Source organism: Ictidomys tridecemlineatus, chromosome 4 (genome assembly GCF_052094955.1).
Source record: "Ictidomys tridecemlineatus isolate mIctTri1 chromosome 4, mIctTri1.hap1, whole genome shotgun sequence".
Taxonomy (NCBI): domain Eukaryota; kingdom Metazoa; phylum Chordata; class Mammalia; order Rodentia; family Sciuridae; genus Ictidomys; species Ictidomys tridecemlineatus.
Window position 1 is genome coordinate 111708095 of NC_135480.1, and position 21901 is coordinate 111729995.

The window sequence follows — 21901 nt, forward strand, 5'->3', positions numbered from 1 at the left end:
TCATCTCTGTGTCATTGAAATTTGGATTCCCTTCTGCCTAACTGTTGGACAATCGAGAGCATTCAGATCTTTAAATCAGCAGTCAGCAGAAGCAGTGATGGAGGAGAGATAAATTCCTGGACTTTTAATCTGATTCATTAGCAGCCCAGGGTCTTGGTTTAGGAAGATGGGGAAGACCATGATTCCCTTCAGAGTTAAATGTAAGTGAATAACAGTGAAATCAACCAGGTGCCCATCTGGACTTGCTTCCTCAAAAGAAAAAAATATATATATCCCTTCTTTTCCCGCATGGACATAAAGTTTGAGAATTTTTACTTGATCTCCTGTGCTTTTTGTTTTTGTTTGTTTGTTTTCGTTTTGCTTTGTTGTTTGACCTAGAGTTTTAAAAAACGCATCATAATAAACACATGGAAACCAACCCACCTTTTTTCTCTCTTAAAAGTTTATAGTCTAGAGCTAGGAATATACTCGTTGGTTTGAGCCTTCACCCGGCATGAAAGAGGCCCTGGATTTGATCCCCAGCACCATAGAAAATAAAAATTTAAAAATGAAAAATAAACGATACAATCTGCAAACAAGTTTTGGTGTCAGCTCCATGCCCTCTCTACTGTGTGGGCCCAGGCGTGCTGCTTCACTCTCACAGATCCCTGCCTTCTCATTTCTGAAATGGAATAAGCACTAATTGGCAATTCTAGAGGAATCTTCTGAGAAAATACATGAGAAGGTGCTTTATGTTCTTTGAAGAAACATTCAAATTTTTGCTAAAGTTATTTAACATTTCTCAACTGCATGGATAGTCTGTGTAAGACAGAAAAAAGCTCATTCTTCAATCTTCCCACTAGAAATTTTTTTTTTCCTCAGAAGCAATACTTCTGGATCCTCCAGTAGGTTCTATAGAAAGACAAATGATGGACAGGAATGATTGTATTTGTAAGTGCAACAGAACACGTGGTGAGCACCTGGAGATTTTATGTTTTTCTAAAAATCTCAACTCTAAATTGGCCTAAGTAGCAGAAATTTTTATTAGGCAAAGCTGAAAAGTCAGGTGATAAGTGTGGAAATTCACAAGGAGAACTATACTGTTAAGTGCCATGCTCCGATTATTTGTGTTTATTAGATCCAAGGATTTGACATTCTGTCACTACTTTTTGCTCTAAAGGGAAAATATTCATAGAGAGTTCCTCCAACGCCTAGCAGCAAAAAGAAGCTCCCCAGAAGAAGTTAAATATTTCACAGAATGAGGGTTAGCAGAAATTCTCACATGCTTGTGGAAAATAAAATGTGTGACCACACTGTATCATCTCTGCCAATAAATATTTTGTCACTTGAATCGAGCCTTTTCTGCATAACATTGAGTCTGCCTGTTTTGTTTTCTTTAAGCAAAATCAAAGAAGATACGTAGCCGCAAAGCTTCACTCTATTTTCAAAGGTGCTGTCAAAATTTTACACTTCTAAACTGTGGCAATGAGACACACCCTGAAGAACGAGAGCTTTACACCTTCATGAGAAAACAGAGAAACCAAGATATCTTGTTATATCTTGTGCACATCAAGAAAAATATGCCCTAACCATAAAGGCCCATTTTAGGGCTGAGCAGGACTGTGCCATTACACAGCTGAGAAGTTGAGTCAGTTGTCTACTTTGTTCCCACCTTTTCTTCCTCCAAATGTACACCTAAGATTTCAAGCTACTTTACACAACACAAGAGTTTCACTCAGGGATCCCCCACCTCTTTCTGCTTTCAAGCACTTTATACTCAAATATTTCTAGACATTAAATTCTTCATCAAGAACCTCTCTGAGGTCCATTGTCATAGGAGAAAATTTTCTAGTGATGGAGACCAATCCTCTCCATTTATCTGTGTGATACCAATGTGGTCATCTTATGCCAATTTAAAATTGAGATTTTCAGGGGCCTGCTTTGTGTGTAAAAATGGAATTTGTGGAGATAATCCTTAAGTCAAAAGAAATGATTGTAGTTGTTGAGGTTTCAGACACAACGACAGGCTGGCACAAAAGATCAGTAGTCACTGACAAAACCCCTGTCCTTCAGAGAGCTGCCCACGTTGCCTGTGCATGCATTAGTGCTGTGGGAAAGAGATATTCTTCACACTTTTACAACTTCCTGATCAGGTGGTTCACTCATAGGAAAAGGGGCAATACTTTTTGTACCAACACTTTCACCCCAGTTCTCCAGACTGTGGAACACAAATCAAAAGCAATCAGGCCACTCTGAACAAAAACTGAAAATAGCTTCTTGGTACACACAGATGGCCAATACCTGCCCATGTCTCCTAAACAGTACCATGTTACTGGTGGATGACCAGAGTGACCATCTGGGTTTAAATTGAGTACTAAATTGATGCATTTATGTCATTAACACATGAAGTTTTAGTTACTTAGACATGAATTCAAAAAAACACTTTTTGAACAACAACTATATTGAGGTAGTAGTAGACTGGTTGCTAGAAAAATACAGAGAATGATTTATGGTACTTGGCCCAAGGAGATTTATTACAATGTATTGGACAGAAAAAATAAATGGATAGTACATTAAAACACATTTTTGATGTGATTGGGGTATAAGGAGAACTATAAGGGAGGGGTACCTGGTATAGTCTTATGGATCAAGAAAAGCTAAACACTGGGCTCTGTAGGCATTCTTCAAGGGTGCCACTGGAAGGACTAAGGTCATAGAATTATAACATTGGGGGAAATTATGCTTACCACCTATGCATAAGTACTCTGCATAAAACCTAGACAGACACCCCAGCAGCCTCTCCAGGGAGAAGCAACTGCCTCCCCTGCGGAGGAACCCACTATTTGACAAGGCACTCTCCCTCAAGTCTAAGACGTATGTGGTGTTCTTTGACCTTCAGCATAGAAAGATAATTGGATGGTCTCTGCCCTCAAGAAGCCTATGTTTATAATAGCAAAATACAACAACAGAAATTAATTATGTCATATTTTAATGATCACGTAAATGACTGATTAATAACTAGATAAAATAATATGAAAATAATTACAGATAAAATAGACGATGACATAATAGGGAGAAGCGTTTCAGGCTTTGAGACTCATTTTGTCTTATTTCTGCAGTTATCCATTTCAAAGTTATCACTTTGCCTCAACAGTCTATTATTTTAGTCTATTATGCTGTTCAGAATCCCCGTGAAAACCGCCTTCAGCTCCTCTCTGTTTGGTCCCTTAGAACTTGGAATTTCTTTTAGCTACCATCATAGTCCACCGGAGATCTTCAGATGAATTTCTGTGAATAAAGTGAATTATGTGATTGATGCTGTGCTTCCAAAAAGCAACCTTCCATCTATCAGGACATGAAGTAAGAGAAGCGACCATAAAGAGACCAGGAAAGTCTCCTCCCCTGGGAGTGCGCTCCTGAGCATCATTCCCTTTTCTCCAACTCTACACTCCATCATTAGGAAAAACAAACTTGGTCCTCCACTATTCAGAGCAATTCCCCAGCAAAGGACAAAGAATAAAATGCAAATCAAGTAAGAGTGAGATTCTACATCTCAGCAATGTAACAGTCATGATGTGAGCATGAATGTAGTTGTGGTTTCTTACTTGCTGTACCCAGAGTGGCCTCCTATCCTTCCTCATCCTGCAGGATACATGCAGTTCTGAGGGTGAGCCCTGGTATGGGCTGCAGCTATTATAAGCTACTAAACATAGTCTTAAGCTGCAGGGCCACCTTATCTAGAAATGGATGATGAGGAAGTCTACCCATCATGGCCAGTGGCAGAGAATCAAACATAACAAAACCAATAGAAGAGTCCATCAGGATAAGTGTGATGGGGAAAGGTGGTACAAGGAGAAAGAAGAGAGCATCAGAGAGCACTCCTGTGGAAAAGACCAATGCTCAGACAATCATTTGCTTCATCTCTTTTTCTACAGAGTGATGAATGGAGAGTTCCCTGAACGGCTCTTTAATGATTGTTTAGAGAAAAGAGGTGACAGCACTAGAAGAAATGGCTCCCTCACTCCCTGGACTCAGAGCTAGCATTTAGCTATGGTCTTGTAACAATTGCAAAGAACTTCACGTTTTGGACAAGCTGAAGTTAGAAGTTCAATTCAGGCTACCTGGGTAGGTCGGAAATGCCTCCCCCTACTTTGATTGCATTGGTCTCCAGCCTGCCCTACAAAAGTGCTGTTAAAAGGGCTATAACTTTGCCTCGCTCGCCCTTCCTACTCTTTGGAGATTTCCCTATAGCTTCTAAGCATCTTAAATTAAAATGTAGCTATTTGTAATAGTTTAATTAAAGTCCCTTCCAGGAAAGTTGTAGGGGGAAGAGGGAGAAATGTAGTCCTTGGCATACTCATATATTTCTGCTTTTAGTGTTCTCCTTCTGCCTCAGGCTCTTTTCCAAATAATTGTCCTGATTGGCCAAACCCAGTGATTTTCATTACCACATACTGCTGCAGGATCTGCAGAGTGATTCTTCCTTTTATATCCTGAAATAAATAACCTATGAGCATGGGTTTCCAAATAAAATCATTTTAATTAAAATATTGGTAGCCTGGAGGTGCACATTGTATATACTTAGCTTAGGACAAAAAAAAAAAAAACAAAACAGATGAACAAAAAAGAGTTTAGGAGTTTCAATAAGTGATGCTCTGTGCAGGGGTGCTTATCTCTAAACACTGCAGAAAGTTGCAGGAGCTCAGAGACATGTCCTCAGCACACCTGCAGTCAGCATGGATGGCTCATACACAGGAGGCTGGTTTGAGACAGGATGACACTTCCAAGACAGGTGTCATCCAATGAGCAAGAGGAGGCTGGTAGTCATTTCAGGGACAATCTTGGATGCAGAGCTTCAAGAATATCCTATAGCTATTTCTGTGGTCATAATTTCACAAGGCTCCCACTCAACATCATTTCAATTAAAAAGATACACTCACAGTGGGCCTCTTGTGTTTTCCAGGGTAAAGGGGAATATCACTAACCTAGAAGTGAGGGAGGCAAAAGCACATGAGCTTCTGACCCATACTGCCAAGTTCAAATTCCTACTCTAGTGCATAACACCCATGATTTGAAGTTACCTAATAGTTCTATATTATAGTTTGCTTCTTTACAAAGCAGTAATGATAATAGTTCATGTGTTGTAAGTTTATTGTAAAGGTTACACATGATGACATATTTAGAAAACAGTTTAGCTATAGTTCCAATTGATCAACAACTCCTTCTAAAAACATTAACAAGGTGGGAACCAGCCTTTCATCTAAATCATATCGGTGCCAAAGAAATTCTTTAAAAGTTGAAAAATCAATTAATAACTTCCCCTGCATTCTATTCATTTAAAAAAAACTTTTTTGAAAGCCATCACAGAAGAATTGAAATCTGCAAAGCAAGTTATCAATATTAAGAGCTAAGGTAAGGATTCTAAGTCTAATATAAGATGGTCCTAAGCAGCCAACACTTACCTTTATGCTATCATGAAACTCTTCTAATTTAGAACTCTGCCTCATCTTTAACATTTTTATTTGCAATCATCCTCATAAAGTCATCCAAAAGCCTTTTGTCTGAGGGCTGGACATTGATACTGTCCCTTGTGAATTTCACCTAAAGTCACAGTATCTAGCAACTCATAGCTTCTCTTACCATAAGGATAATCTGACCTTCAAAGTCAAAGTATTTCAAAATGACATCTTATCAAGCAACTTTTTGTAAAATCTTCAAAGTAGAAAAGAAACAAACCACCTTCAAAATAGCTTCCCACTGTTCTTAGGATATAAGCTGAGTTTGCAATGTCCCTGTAGACTCTACCTTAGATCTCAGCTTCATTCAGGTAGATCTCTTTGCCCTCACACCAGCCAGATAAGATGTTTTGTTTTTTGGATGCAGTATCAGGAGCATTTGCACATGAAGCATTTACACAGAGGCTCCTTTTTCCACCACCCCCCACCCCGCCACTTCCATGCCAGCTCAGGGGACTCAGACATTCCAGCTCAGGGGACTCTAACACCAGTCTGGTTTGTCGTATAAATTCTACATAAATTTGTGGGAGTCATCTTCTTTTGTAATTACAATATGTCTCATTTAACCATGGAGATGCATTCTGAGAAAGACATTAGGTATTTTGCTGTTATGAAAACACTGTACAGTGTACTAGCAAACCAAGATGGATATTATGTCACTTGACATAATCTTATGGGCTCACCATTGTATATGGGTGTATGTAGTCTGTCCTTGTCCAAAAGATCATTATTCAGCCCAGCTTTGTATCCTTGCAAATGATTAATACTTACCCTCTGTGGTACAAACACCAGGAGCACAGAGATTGGTTTATTTTTACTCAATGCTGTATCCACAATGTTTAGACCATCATCAGCCTGTGTATCTTTAAAAATCAGATGAATTTATACATTTCATCAATTTCTTTACTTAAAATAAAAAGCAAAGTTACCCCATGCCATGGCGTTCATGGAATACTGCCAGCACAGGTCTTTAACCTTTGCAGTCCAAAGGCAATTTCAAAAATGTCTAACTTGCATTTCTTTCTCAACATTCTCTGTTTTTCTTTCTGCTCTAATTTTTGTTTAGCACTTATCACAATTTAACATAGTTTCTATTAACTTGTTTGCATAATTCATCATTTGTAGCCTATAGCAGAATGTTAGCTTTACAAGGGAAGAAAGACAGACTCTTTTGTTCAAAACTAGGTTCTCTGTAACTAGAACAAAATTTAGAACATATTCAGGATTCAGTTAATAACCTATTACCAAATACTTTGCTCAACTTGGCACTCCTAGACCCATCAATATCTTCTCAACAAAATCACACATGTTTCAAGAGAAAGAGAAAGAGAAAGACTTTCCCTATGTGACAGATTTTCTAGACCAGCAGTAGCAACTGGCCTACATGTGGCTATTGAGTACTGAAATGTGACTATTCCAAATTGAGATGTACTATATGTATAAAATACACTCTGGATATCAAAGGATCAGTATGAAAAAATAATGCTAAATAAAATATGAAAAGTTTATATTGATTTCATATGGAAATAATAATATGTTGGATATATTGAATCAAATACAATATACTATTAAAATAAATGTTACCTATTTCTTTTTACTTTTTTAAAATAAGACTACTAGAAAATTCAAAAATACATATGTAGCTTGAAATGTATGTCTACTGGAAAGAACTTTTTCTGGAATATAATTTTCCAGTGCTTGAAAATTATTTTTTGAGGAAGTGTTAGATTACAAATCAAAACAAAAGAGTTCTTTCTTTTATTCTTATTTGAAGGAGTTCATATTACTTACATAGAAGGAAAGAAGATCTGAGAAAATAAATTCCAGGGGATCTTGTGAAAAGAAGGGAGATCAGTAAAGTAGAGGCAGGGTACCAAGGAAGAGGCAGGGAAAGGAAGGGAAGGGGAAGAACTGGAAAATGAAATTGACCAAATCTTGCTATGTGCACGTATGAAAGTGTCACAATGCATTCAATTTTATATATAACTATAATGCACCACTTTTTTAAGACTAAGTAAAGGGAAAGAAGACCAATAGTGTAGAGGAAAGAGATCAGAGAGAGAGAGGAAAGGAGAGTAAGATGAATATGAATATGTCTAAATGAACCTTGCTATTATGTATAACTATGATGCACTGATTAAAACACTTAAAATATTTTTAAAAAAGAAATTCATGACCAATGTGATTCTACAACATGTACAATAATAAAAATGAGAAATTATGCTTAATTTATGTATATCAAAGTGCATATTTGTATTATATTGTCATGTATACCTAATTAGAAAAAAAATTAAATCATTTTAAAAAATAAATTCTCTGGTACATGAAGTTTCAACTTCCCTCTTTTCCATACATGAAGCAAACTTTGATGGGACAAGAGTGAACTAGTGGTCCTAAGCTCATGGGACAGTAAAAAGATTATTTACTTGTCTATAAACTGGCATGTATTTGTTATTTTTATTTTCTCAATTTTGAACTCACAAATGAGACTGACCTGGTTTGTATTCAAATTTATGTTACTATTATTATGTGTCAAAGTTTCATTCCTCCTGAAATAATACATGTGACTTCTTTAGGAGTGCTAGCTTCATTTTACATTCTAGACTAAACAGCATTATTTTCTGAAGGGCCACTCATTTTATAAAAGTGACTTAAATCAAACAAACCCTTCTTAATTTCAAGAAGCAAATAGACCACAATACAATAATACTGGGTGACTTTCACACACCACTCTCACCACTGGATAGGTCCTCCAAACACAAATTAAATAAAGAAGCTATAGAACTAAAAAATACAATCAATCATTTAAAATTAATAGACATAAATACAATATTTCATCTCTCAATAATCAAATACACTTCCTTCACAGTAATACATGGATCCTTCTCTAAACTAGACCATATCTTAGGCCACAAAGCATCTCTTAGCATATACACACACACAAAAAGACAGATAATACTTTGCATCTTATGCAATAATAATGGAATGAAATTAGAAATCAATGATAAAATAAAACTAGAAGCTATTCTGACACCTTCAGACTAAATAATGTTGAATGACCAATGAATAGCAGAAGAAATCAGAGATGAAATATAAAAAAAAATACTTAAGAGGTAAATAAGAATAGCTACACAACATATCAAAATCTTGGGGATATTATAAAGGCAGGGTTAAGAGGATAGTTTGTTGCATTGAGCTCATTCATTAAAAGATTATAAAGTCAACAAATGAATAACCTAACATTACATCTTAAAAATCCCTAGAAAAAGAAGAACAAATCAACAGCAAAAGCAGTAAAGACAGGAAATAATTAAAATCAGAGCTGAAACCAACAAAATTGAAACAAAAGAAACAATCTAAAAAATTTTAAAAAAGAAAAAGTTGGTTCTTTGAAAAAAATAAATAACATTGTTTAACACTTAGCCAAGCTAATGAAAAGAAAGAGAGATAAAACTGAAATTACTACAATTTGTAATGAAAATGGAAATATCACAACAGATACTATTGATACTTAGATGATAATCTGAACCTATTTTGAAAATTTGTACTCTGTTAAAATAGAAAGTCTTGAAGACATTGACAAATTTCTAGAAACACATGACCTAGTCAAATTGAAGTAGGAGGACAGAAAATTTAAACAGATCAATTTCAGGAAATGAAATTGAAGATGCCATCAAAAACATACCAATCAAGAAAAGTCCAGGACTAGAGAAATTCTCAGCTGAATTCTACCAGAACTTCAAAGAAGAACTAACACCAATCCTCCTCAAATTATTCCATGAAATAGAAAAGGAGGCAACCATTACAAACCCATTCTATGAAACTAGTATCACCCTGACACTAAAACCAGACAAAGACATATCAAAAGATGAAAATTTCAGATCAATATCCAAAAGACTTAAAATCAGCATAGTATAGTGATATGGCCACACCAATGTTCATAACAGCTCAATTCACAGTAGCTAAGCTAGGGAACCAACCTAGGTGCCCTTCAATAGAGGAGTGGATAAAGAAAATGTGGTATATATACACAATGGAATATTACTCAGACATAAGAATAGTAAAATTACAGCATTTGCCAGTAAATGGATGGAAGTGGAGGCTATCATGCTAAGTGAAATAAACCAATCCCCCCCAAAAAACAATGGCTGAATGTTCTGATATATGGATGCTGACTCATAATAGGCTGGGGGTAGAGAGGCATGGAGGTTCACTGGATTGAAAAGGAGTAATAGGGGGAAGGAAGAGCAGATGAGAATGTGAAAGCCAGTAAAATTAATCAGGCATACCTTTTCTAGGTTCATATATGAATGCATGATCAGTGTAACTCCACATCATGTACAACCACAAGAATGGGAAGTTATACTCCATGTATGTGTGATATGTCAAAATACAGTCTACTGTTATATATAACTAAAAAGAAAAAAATCTAAAAAGTGACTTAAATCAAAGAAGGAAATATCTGACTAAACTTTATCAGTAAACACAGCATAAATGAACATCCATAGGATTAGTCTGGGGATAATATATGCAACATGCTTGAACAAATTTTTTTGAACTGGTTGGTGGATTTTAAGATGATAATATGTTGATAGTAGAGGATAGGAAAGGCAGCAGAATACAACAGACACTATTATGGCAATATGTAAAACAGTGGATGTGTAACTGATGCGATGCTGCAATCTGTATACGGGGTAAAAATGGGAGTTCATAACCCACTTGAATCAAATGTGTGAAATATGATATATCAAGAACTATGTAATGTTTTGAACAACTAATAATAATAAAAAAAGAAAAAAAGGTGATAATATGTTGAACCTATCTTTGAGGAATTTGTAGAGAAGATGACACATAAGCAGTTAATTTCAACATGATGTGGTAAATTCTAACTCTGATAAAGAGAAACACTGAGCAATGGGTATACCAAAAAAGATACAGACCCAGACCCAATTGGTTAGTGTGTGGTGTGTGTGTATGTGTGTGTGTGTGTGGGGGGGTGTTGGGGTGGTGTGATGGGAGAGATAATCCAAGAGGAACTACTGCTTATCTCTAATTAAGTATCAATGCTTCTGATTACTCAATAGTTAAATGTTCCTTGGTTGTCACCATCTTATGACAGATATACCAGATTAGTTTGAAAGTGATCACTTCCCCCTTATCAGGACTTTCACTATAACTGCCTCCAGTCTGCTTGTCTAATAGGGAGTAATGACATCATGGAGATAAGAGAGTTGTGATGAAGATTTTCTGCATTACTTTTCTTTAGAACTCTCTGGAAGAAGAAAAAGAAGAAGAAGGAGAAGGAGGGGGAGGAGGGGGAGGAGGGGGAGGAGGGGGAGGAGGAGGAGAAGGAGGGGGAGGAGGGGGAGGAGGAGACAGTCCTCCTCTCGAACAAATTTTTTTGAACTGGTTGGTGGATTTTAAGATGATAATATGCTGAACCTATCTTTGAGGAATTTGTAGTTTAGAGCCATGGTCTGACTCTACCACTCATCCTTGCTTGGTCTTGCTCAAGCCCCTGTCTGAGCATCTTAGCAAATCCAAGATGGCCTCTAAAGAAAGGCTTGATCTTGCCTGTGGGATTCCCTTGAAACTCGTCTTTAGAGGGAATGCAAGGAAGGAAGTCCTTTTATTTATGTGATACAAGAGCCAGCCTTCTCAACTCTGTGACAAAACACCTAAACTTGGTCATATGTATGTCTGATGTTAAAAACAAATGGAAACTCCTTCAATCAAGAAGGAGCTTCTGGATCCTGCTACAGATTTGAAATGTAGGTTAGGGAATTGCACCCTCTATCCAGATCTTAGACAAACGACTTGATGCTCAAGGAAAACTAAATCTTAGGGGTTTTCATCAAACAAGATGATCAGGAAACAGCAGCCCTTCCCCACAGGCACAGTTTTTAAATTAAGTTTGCAGGCTATGTCCTTGGCTGGCTTGTACACAACACTTGATATGGGAAAAACAGATTAAAAATTATTTTACATTTACAACTAAACCATTAATAGGGAGACAATCCATCATGGGTTTCATGCACTCCTCATATTATATAACCAATCCCCAAATTCATTTATAACTTAGATTACAAAAAAAGGTAGGCTTTTACCTAATGAAAAACGTATAATGCATTGTATTTCATTAGTCACCCTGCCTGCCAGGAAGCCCAGGCAGTCCTAACATTCAAACACCCCCGAACCACATCAGCCTAGGTCTGTCTCCCAAAGGGCTCTTCACAGATTTCTACTACATGATGCTTTCCAAAAAAATCCATTTAATGGCCACAGATGTTAAAAAATAGATTTACAATTCCATTAGCATATTAACAATTTTAAGAGATCCAACAGTAAATGTTTAAATTTATTCTATTCAAAGCTTCTAAACATACGTGACCACAGAATTCTGCCTTTGCATAATACCTATTATCCCCGAGCACGCAAAGAAGGAAGGGCTGACCGAGGTCATTGACTGACATATTTCTCTTCCCCTTCTTGAGGTTTTTCTTGTTTTTCCTATTTCTTTTCTCTTTTCGTGTTGCTGGGATGGAACTCAGGGCCTCCTCACACCTGCCAGCTGTTTTTCCCATTTCTATGTCTACCTTTGATGTGCATAATCACGTCTGTGTATATGCACATGTATGTACCTGGAGAAAACGAGGAAAGGGTACAAGTTCTGCTCTATTTCTGTTCTCCTAATCTTATAGGTATCTTTTATTAATGTCTTATGACATGTGCATGTTTGTTAAAAAGAACTGGCCTGCCCAGCTGTTGATCCCCTCTGTTCCTAGCACGACTGTGCATGAGCAAGTGCCTTCTAGGGAAAACCCAAAGCCCTTTAGGAAGTGGTCTGTGATGATATGCTGCAGTAGCTGCTGAGTTTCCTTCTGAGTCAGGGCTGCCACAATGGGGTCCCCAGGAATTGACACCTCTCTGAATAGATGTAACAACCTTAGTGCTGAGGTCATGACCACTTCTTTCTTAGCTAAGGACCCTCTAGGGCTTTTCCCAAGTCACTGAGATTAAAAGAATCCAAACCAGATTTCAGCCCAGGTCCTCCCCTCTGTCTGAAATCCCCCTTGCTTCCTTGCTTTAACACCTCCTTGGAGTAGCTTGAGTTTCTGCTTTTGGTTTCACATCCTTCCACAGTGAAAGGCACATCCCAGGCTGCATCCAGAGTACTGTCATAAAGATGTCCCCACGGGCTCATTTCACATTTGTTCCCCAATCTTTCTCACGGAAGACTGAGTTGAAAGGGTACCTGAAGAATACTATATTCCTGGAGCAGCAGTAATGAGACTGTTTCACATGTTAGATGCCTTTAGCTCTTCCTCCCTGCGCTGTCATCAGAGGCTTGGTTCTGTGGGGCTATGTTGGACTTGTTTCTATAGAAAATACCCCCACGCTGTTTTATGAGAACCTAATGCTGCTATAAAAGAATCCCAGAACTCTTATGATTTAGTCAAATCCATGTCCATTTCATGTAAAAATAATTCTCAAGTTAAAATAACCATCGCTCCAAGATTTGTTTACATGTACATCTGTCCGATTCTTTTACCAGACTGCATGAGTCTTAAGTTGGAGTCTATTGACCAACTTCTCTATCTCAGATGCTTGGCAGAGGCAAAGAGTTGCCCTGCAGCTGCCTCCTAGCTGCCAAATAGAGTGCAGGCCTTATGGAGAACATGCTCTATTCTTAATAAATGAGCATGGAATAGATGAAGAAATAAAACTAGCAGTAGTTACTTGGGAAATTAAACTGGTTTTTCTTCCTTCCTTCTTTTCCTCCCTCCCTCCCTCCCTCCCTTCCTTCCTTCCTTCCTTCCTTCCTTCCTTCCTTCCTTCCTTCGATGTGGGAAAGCAAAAACCAGAACATTGAAGAACTGGATTACCCCCCTGTCAAATCAAGGTATGCTTCTTCAAACTAAACATGCATCCCACCTACCATCCAAAGTTCATCTCTTCTGGTCTGTGCTCAATGGCAGTAGGAGATAGATGTCACCAGAATAACTCGACCCTGTGTTCTTCCAGTGCCAGAAAAACAAGAAATAAAGAAAACCTCCAGTCCATGCTCGTTTCCAAGCTTTTCTCTGCTGATGAGTCTGCTTCTGAGATTTCAGAAACACTAGGTGGTTTCTCCCTCATCAGCAGCTATCTGGAGAGTTCTTACCAGAATAACTTTATATCCTAGAGCTGCTTCTCTCTAGAACATTATAGATAGTTCTCAAGCCATCCATGCTATCCAGCTTTCCTCTTCAAAAGATTGGCAATACTTCAATCCTTGAAAGGCAGTGAATCACCACCATCCTCCAAGGACACTGCTCCAGGTTCAGTGTACAGCCCCTCAGTTAGGGCAGGCTTTCCTTCAATACCCAGCACTGCTTACTTCACGAAATATGCCATTTTTAAAAAGCTAAACACCAAAAAAAAACTAATAGTCCCATCAATAAGTTGGCCAAGGAATTGAACAGACATCTCTCAGAAAATTATATACAAGCAACAAATATATTAAAAAATGTTCAACATCTCTACCAATTAGAGAAATGCAAGATTTCATCTGTCTCCAGTCAGAATGGCAGCTATTAAGAACAAAACAACAATAAGTGTTGGCAAGAACATGGGGGGAAAGGAACACTCATACATTGCTGTTGGGACTGCAAATTGGTACACCCAATATGGAAAGCAGTAGGGAGATTCCTTGGAAAACTGGGAATGGAACCACCATTTGACCCAGCTGTTAGAGTCTGTAAACAAGTCAGGATGGCGCCTGGCATTTTGCCAGAGAAATGTTAGAGTTCGTAAACAAGTTTGGATGGTGCCTGGCAAAATGCCAGAGGGAGTGGTTTGAGAAGTAACAAAAGCGAGCCATTTAGTGTGGAGATTCCTTATTGGTTGACTGATGTATCTAGTTTATGCTAATTAAGATAAGCTGTGCAAAATGTATAAATACCTCTGTTGTCCTACAATAAACAACTTCCACTCCTGCTGTATCAACATACACAAGTTGTTCGTCACCCCCGGTTATTTTGCTGCAGCTGGACTGCGGCACCCAGCTATCCCACTCCTCGGTCTATAGTCAAAGGACCTAAAAACAGCACACTGCAGTGATGCAGCCACATCAATGTGTATAGAAGCACAATTCACAATAGCTAAACTGTAGAACCAACCTATGTGCCCTTCAGTAGATGAATGAATAAAGAAAATGTGGTATATATACACGATGCAATATTACTCAGCAATAAAAGAGAATAAAATCATGGCATTTACAGATGAAGTTGGAGAATATAATGCTAAATAAAGTTAGCCAATCCCAAAAAAACAAATGCCAAATGTTTTCTCTGATATAAGGAGTTTGATTCATAGTGGGGTTGGAAGGGGGAGCATGGGAAGATTAGACAAACTGTAGATAGGGCAAAGGGGTGGGAGAGGAAGGGAATGAGCATTAGGGTAGAAAAGATGGTGGAATGTATGAAGATATGAGTGGTGTGAATATATTTTATATACAACCAGAGACATGAAAAATTGTGCTCTGTATGTGTAATATGAATTGTAATGCCTTCTGCTATCATATATAACAAATTATAATAAATAAATAAATAGTAAAATTTCCACAAAAAAAGTTAGAAGAAACAATTTTGAAAATTTTCACCAAAACCAAAGGATAAATTAGTGATGAAATAAACATATTTAACCTGGTTTAAGCATTATGCAATGTATACGTGTATCAAAACAGTAAATCTTTACCCATTAAAATGTATAATTTTATATTTTTTGTATACCAAATAAGTTTAATTTAAAAAAATTTTTAAAAGTCATTTTAAGACACTTCTTCCTCAAACCTTGATCCACAAACCAGAATTTTCTAGAGTACTTATTACAATAAGATTGTGCTTTAATGGAAAAATTGGTAAAATCTGAACAAATTTGTAGCTTATGAATAGTGATGTATTATGCTTATGTAGAAATTTAAGATTAAGCTTGTGTGTATATACCCAAAGGTATTGAAAGCAGGAATTGTATGCTCATGTTCACAATAGCCAAAAGGTGGAAATAATACAAACGTCCATCAATACATAAATGAATAAACAACCTGTGACTTCTACATGCAATGGAATATCATTCAGTCTATAAAAGGAATAGCATTCTGATACATGCTAAAATTATGCCAAATTAAATAAGCTAGATACAAAAAGACAAATATTGCATTCCACTCATAGGAGGTACCAAGACCACTAGAATCTACAAACACAGAAAACACAAAGGTAATTGCCAGGGGCTGAGAGGGGAGAGATAGGGCAGTTCATGTTAAATGGGTACAGAATTTCAGTGCAAAAATATGAAAATTTTTGGAGATGGAGGATGATGATGTTTGAACAACCATATGAATATATTAATGTCTTTAAAATGATTAAAATAGTAAACTTCATTATGTATATTTTATGAAATCAAGGGAAATAGGATAAAGATGAAGTAGTATACTCAGTTTTCAATCTGTCTTTGCAATGTTTTCATAAATCTAAAATCATTCCCCAAAAAAGTTTATTTAAAATAACACACAAATGAAACTGGGTTAGGTGGCATAGTCTGTAATTCCAGCTACTCAGGAGGAAAGGCAAGATCACAAATTCAAGGCCAGCGGGGACAACTTAAAAAGACCCTGCTCAAAATAAAATATATAAAGGAAATATGGCTCAGTAGTTGTATGTTTGAGGCCCTGGGTTTAATTCCTAGTATCAGGGGGAAAAAAAAAAGCCAAAACACACACACATGTGCACACACACGTGCATAGACACACACACACACGCACATACTGGTCTGGACAAACACCACCAATAACAACATATTAAGGAAAACATGCTCCTGACTACCATGCTAAACTGTGTAAGAATCTCTGGAGCTGGGAGGGAAGCAAGATACCACATTTTTAAGAAATTCTAAAATTTAAGGACCTCTATTTCCTTAAGACATTTCTAATAGCTATTTTTCAAATTATCGTCTTTCTTTCACCTCTTTTAATCTGTGATGGGGTAAAAGCTACCCGACAATTCCTGGGTCACCAATTTCTCGGGGGATGCTGTTTTACCACAGTGCTCCCTGTAGGCTTCTGACCTCAACAGTGGCCACCGGAACGAATGCTGTTGCCAGGTGCCCACCCTCTTCCAGGGACCTTCTCTCCACAGCCACTACTTTCCCTCCACTCCCTCTTCTCCACCCTGTAAAAAGACTCCAATCCTGAGAGATCTAGTAACCATGGACTGACTGGGTCATGACTAAGCTTATTCCTCTCCCCCTGTCCCCGGGTCACTTTCAGTGACCTCTTCAGCAAGGGTCAGAGACAGATTTGTAACTTAATACAAGAACAACAAGCGGGGAAAGGTGATAAGAGCTTCAAATTATAAAGCCTTCTGGTCCCAATGCTACACTCAATAAAAAGACAGAAACAGGCTGTACTAAGGGTCAGGGGCTTGTTGGGCTGAGAGCTTGGAGGCCAGAGAGTGAGTTCTGTTTTCTCCACCAGAGCCACAGCTCTTCATTTCTCTATGCTTCTGTAGACCATTTGTGAAATGGCAGAATTGGAAGAGAAAGCTTCTGCAGGTGCCCTGAGCCCTGAAATTCTGTGACTAAATAAAGCAAAACCACCCTGACTTAAAATGGCCACTATCCTCAGGAGGGAAGTGACACACATTAGCTCAAAATTTTGGAATAAAGGGTCTGGCACCAGAATGACTCAAATGATGCTTCTGAAAACAGAAAGATTACCTTTTCCCACTCCTCTAAAAGGGAGGAGTATTGAAAGAAAAGAGGCACTAGGGGATCTGAGAGATGGTCACCAGTGTCTCTGATGTGTGTATATATGGTTTCTCTCCTTCGCATTGTGTGTATTGAAGAAAAGGAAACTGTGGTAAGAAGAAGCTAGGTGTTCGGAGAAGAGGGGGGAGGGCTTGATTAGGCCCCCAGCTCTCTTCTCATCCTTCCCTTGACTAGTAACTTCTAACTGCTCGTCTAAACAAAAATTCCCAAAGAGAACCTCATGAGCCTTTCAACTGGTCGGTTATCTGGAACTTCGGAATCTGAGATCCTGAAGTTGGAAGGCAGCATGCTTGCTGATGAGGGTTGGAAATGTGAGTGCTTAGTGATGTTTGGGAACTACTAGTCCAACGGTACCCCAAAGCCACTCTGCATAGCATCAACTTAGTATCTTTAACCCAACCAAGGAAAAGGGAAACAGGCCAAGTGAGAGTTTGCCTGCCCCAAAGAAGGCCAAGGAGAGTAGGAGGGGAAAGAAAAAAAAAATAAGAAAGACAGTGCAAACAACTCAGGGTAAGGGGGCTCCCTTTTGCTAGAACAGCCTTCACAGAATAAGTTCAACAATATCTAGACATACAGCTTCCTTAACTATCCCCAAATGACCTTGGCTAGGTTTGGGGGTATCCAAACCTCAAAAGTAACACAATGAGCCCATCAGAATTTTGCCATTCAGCAGGAAGAATGGCAAGGAATCTTCTAAGATTTCATTCCTGTTGTCCCTGGGGCTATTGTGATGGTTGTAGATTTCTTTGGAACTTGGAGGATTGGCAGGGAGTGTTTTCACGGTGACTGACAGGGTAATCCCAGGAGTGCCCTATTTCTCTGACTATGAGGACCAGAGGGGGGGAAAAAAAATTAAAGTACATACTGAGCCAACCATATGTGACTAGAGAGAGAGGTCACAGCTGCGGGGAGGTGGGTGGCGTGGCTGATGGGTACAAGACACAATGGCTACAGCTCAAGCAGCTTCTGAGAAAAAAGGGCACAACACACTGGCTGCAAACCTGGACAATCAGGGACCCTGGATGGGCTGCGAGCTCTCAGGAGGCTGAGTTAGAACCTCAGCTACCTGCTTTGCATGTTAGATAGGAGAAGGGAGTGTGGCTGAGACAGTCATAACCTGGCAGAGTCTATGCCAGCTCAGCTCCTTTTCACCTAGTGCCCGTGAGCAAATTACTCCCAGCTTTAAATCTCCTTCCCAAGAAACAAAAGTAACAAAACATCATGAAAAGTGAAGCAACCTGAAACACTGCACATATTAAACAATAGCATGTCTCTGTTTTTTTCCCTCTGCTTCTTGCCCCTTGATGCTTTTTACTCTCAGCATCTTTCTATAAAGAACTAAAATGAACAGCTGCTTGTCATAAAAAATAGCTTTCTTTTATAGAGTTATGGGGGAGAAATAATATCCTTAATTTTTTTAAATAATTGTATTATTGACTCATGAATCCAATTTTCTTCTTGACTCTTCTGTAAACAAATCAAAAAGGAAAAGAAAGAAAAACCCTTACCTCCTACCATCCTCAGTTCAACTGAACAAATGCTCCTGAACCACTCACTGTATTGGACCAGCACAAAATCTAACAGCATCTCCTACATAAAAATTATTTGCACGAATTCCTCTTGTCAGGGGTTTTCAGACTCCTATCTTTGGGTGTTGTACTATTAGGCAATATCAGTTGAGTTTACTGAGTATGACTTTTGTAATAAAGATTAGACCCAGATAATCCTTGCTCACAACACGATTACTAACTAATCCTATCCCAATCAAGGGTTGCTTTTCTCTTTTGAGTTGCAAGTTATCATTCTATGATTAAAAAAAAAATAGAGAGCCTATCAGAAATTTTACCACATGCATTGCCCTCCAAACTTAGCTGTGGGTCAGGGGGCTCCCTTTTGCTAGAACAGCCTTCACAGAATAAGTTCAACATGTCCTCCAGGCTTTGGTTTGGAAGCTGACATCTGCATGACTCCCCTCAAGAGTGTTATAAGCAAAACCAGGTCCATTTTCAGAGTACAGAGACAATTAGAGGGAATATGTGTTAAGGCCTTGACACAGAACCTGGCTCAATGTACATGCACACACCATGTGCAATTCTTCTTACAGTTATGTAGTGGGGGGGAAATAGCAAAGGATGGAAATGAAAAATTTTAGTGACAAGATAAAGGAAAACCAAGTCCTTGGAAAGGAGATCTTTCTACACCCATTTCTGTACCTAAAATGTAATTGTAGACCCCTCTGGAAGTTCAGCCAGGTCTCTGTGCCACCGAAGCCAGCCCTCCTGGAAAGCAGGGCACTGGAGAGGGGTACAATGGCAGCTTCAGCGCCTGCACAATGGGAGTGTGGCAGTGGAAGGCCTTCGCTTCACCTCACCTCACCTCACCTCTGCGCAGAGCACACCCCATATGTCAGACCGCTTGCAGGCTTGCTATTTGATCTTATCTGCCTCTCAGGGAGGTGAAGTGTATGCGTCAAGGAGTTCGTGCCTGTTCATCATTGTGGTTGTCCCCAAGTGGAACCAGCAAGGTAACACTTGAAGCCATTTCTGCAGAGAATTGCACAAACAGCAGTCGCTAGTAGCAGTGGTTCCAGTGCAGTTCAAGAAAACACCCACAGAATGGTAAAAGCTGCTACAGAGTCACCACAAAACAGAGCAACAGGCACGCGCATGCACACACATATACACACACAGAGCAGTTTTAACCCAAAGCCCCCATGGGCTGCAGGAAATGCTCATGTGCCAACAGAGAAGAAAAAGGAGAGAGATTATCTGTTGCATGGCATAAACATTGGGGGATGGAGGTGATGCTGCAGATGGATGGATGCTATACTGCTTTCTTTGAGAAGGGCAGTTCTGAGAAAGAAAGAAACAAAATAAAACAAAACAAAAAAGAAACAAATAGTTCTCAGAGCTTGAAACTGAGAGTTTCTAACTTGGGGAATTGAAAACAAGTTCTTTCTCAATAAGAAAGTAGATGGAGCAAAGGATACCCAAACTAGGGCCTTTGGGAGGCCACAGAATTTTTCAATCTGCCCAGCAGGGGAGCCAACAGGAACTGATAATCAGTGATAACTGTTGCAATTATTCTCCTATAAAACAAGGTTTCTTTGTTTCTCAAAGTAGAATGACAAGTCCTGGCTTGATTAAGTATTCAGAATTTATATTTATGACACAGTTACCACCATGCATTCATCAATTTGGCAAACAGGACACAGGAAGGAATGAGATGAATTTCACCTCCTCCATTAATTAGTTCATTACCTAATGAAGGAATAGATATTAATGAAATAAATAGCTGAAAATTATGATTAGTGTTTTGAAGAGAGAATGGGTAGTGTTATGAGAGAAACTATTTTACTTAGAAGTTTGAGTCTATTCAATATACAGTTTAAAATTAGTTACTTGCAAAATCACAAGGATATATACAAATGACTGAACTGTGATCCTTACTTTCTAGAAGCACAAGACCTTTTAAAGGAATTCAGCCCTGTTGAATACACTTATAAAAATATTTGGAAATAGAAGAGAGAGATTTATCACTAAGGTATTTTAAAAGATACTTTTTTTCTGGAAAAGGATGTGAACAGCTTTGTGCTATATACTTACTTCTTTCCACTTTCCAGATCCATGAGATCCCTTACAATTAAGCTAACAGTCACAAAAGACATCATGTGCCTTGTGGAAACTATCCAGTGATCAGTTCTCTGTCTTGGAGCAGTGTGCCTCAAACTTTAACATGTATAGAAATCACTTGAGGATTTTGCTACAAATACAGATTCTGATTGATTCAGGAGGTCTGAAATGGGCCCTAAGACTTGGCTTTTTTTTTTTTTTTTTGGTAACATTTTTAGTTAATGATGCTGGTGATCTGTGGAGCACAGTGTGAGTATTAAGGCCTTGAGGAAGGAATCAAATTGTGTCATTCAACACAAACTTATTGAGTATCAAAGATGATTTTGGCTTGCCTACAGCCATAATATTTCCTTCCCCTAAAAATATTATCAATGCAAAGCTGTTTGGAATCCAGGTAGTCATTTTATATTAGAATAAATGCTTACAGATTCTGTGGGAGAAAAGAATCAACCAAGATGGCAATGGTAGCATCGAGAGTTGTGAACTCCACATTGACTTTGGTGAATGGTTTCACTGTGGTGGATGACATAAATTTGTATTGACATAAATATTTATGGCAGAAGTGTGTTCTGGAGATTCAACTCAAGAGTTCTCAAATATTCCTGGGCAAACAGAGGCCATTCTTAGAGAGCACAGAGCACCATTTGCCTTTCTCCCTAAGTGTAGCGCCTATTCCCCTGAATGTCCTTCTGCAGGCAGCCTGAGAGCCTATGGGCATGGTGCTAGCCCTCCCCACCATAACATTCATCACCAAAATGAAAGCTGACACCAGGATTGTCATTTTAGTGAAAAGATGATAAAACTCATTTAACCTTTCCACTCAATAGGCTGATAATTCCCTCTGCTCCTGATGAACAGTGGAGAGCTTTTCCAGAAGGGTGGACTCGAGTTACACGGGGCATGCGAAAGTAAGGGGTGGTCTTTCCTTTTCACATTAGGAGCTCATTGCTGCCCAATCATTTTCAACCT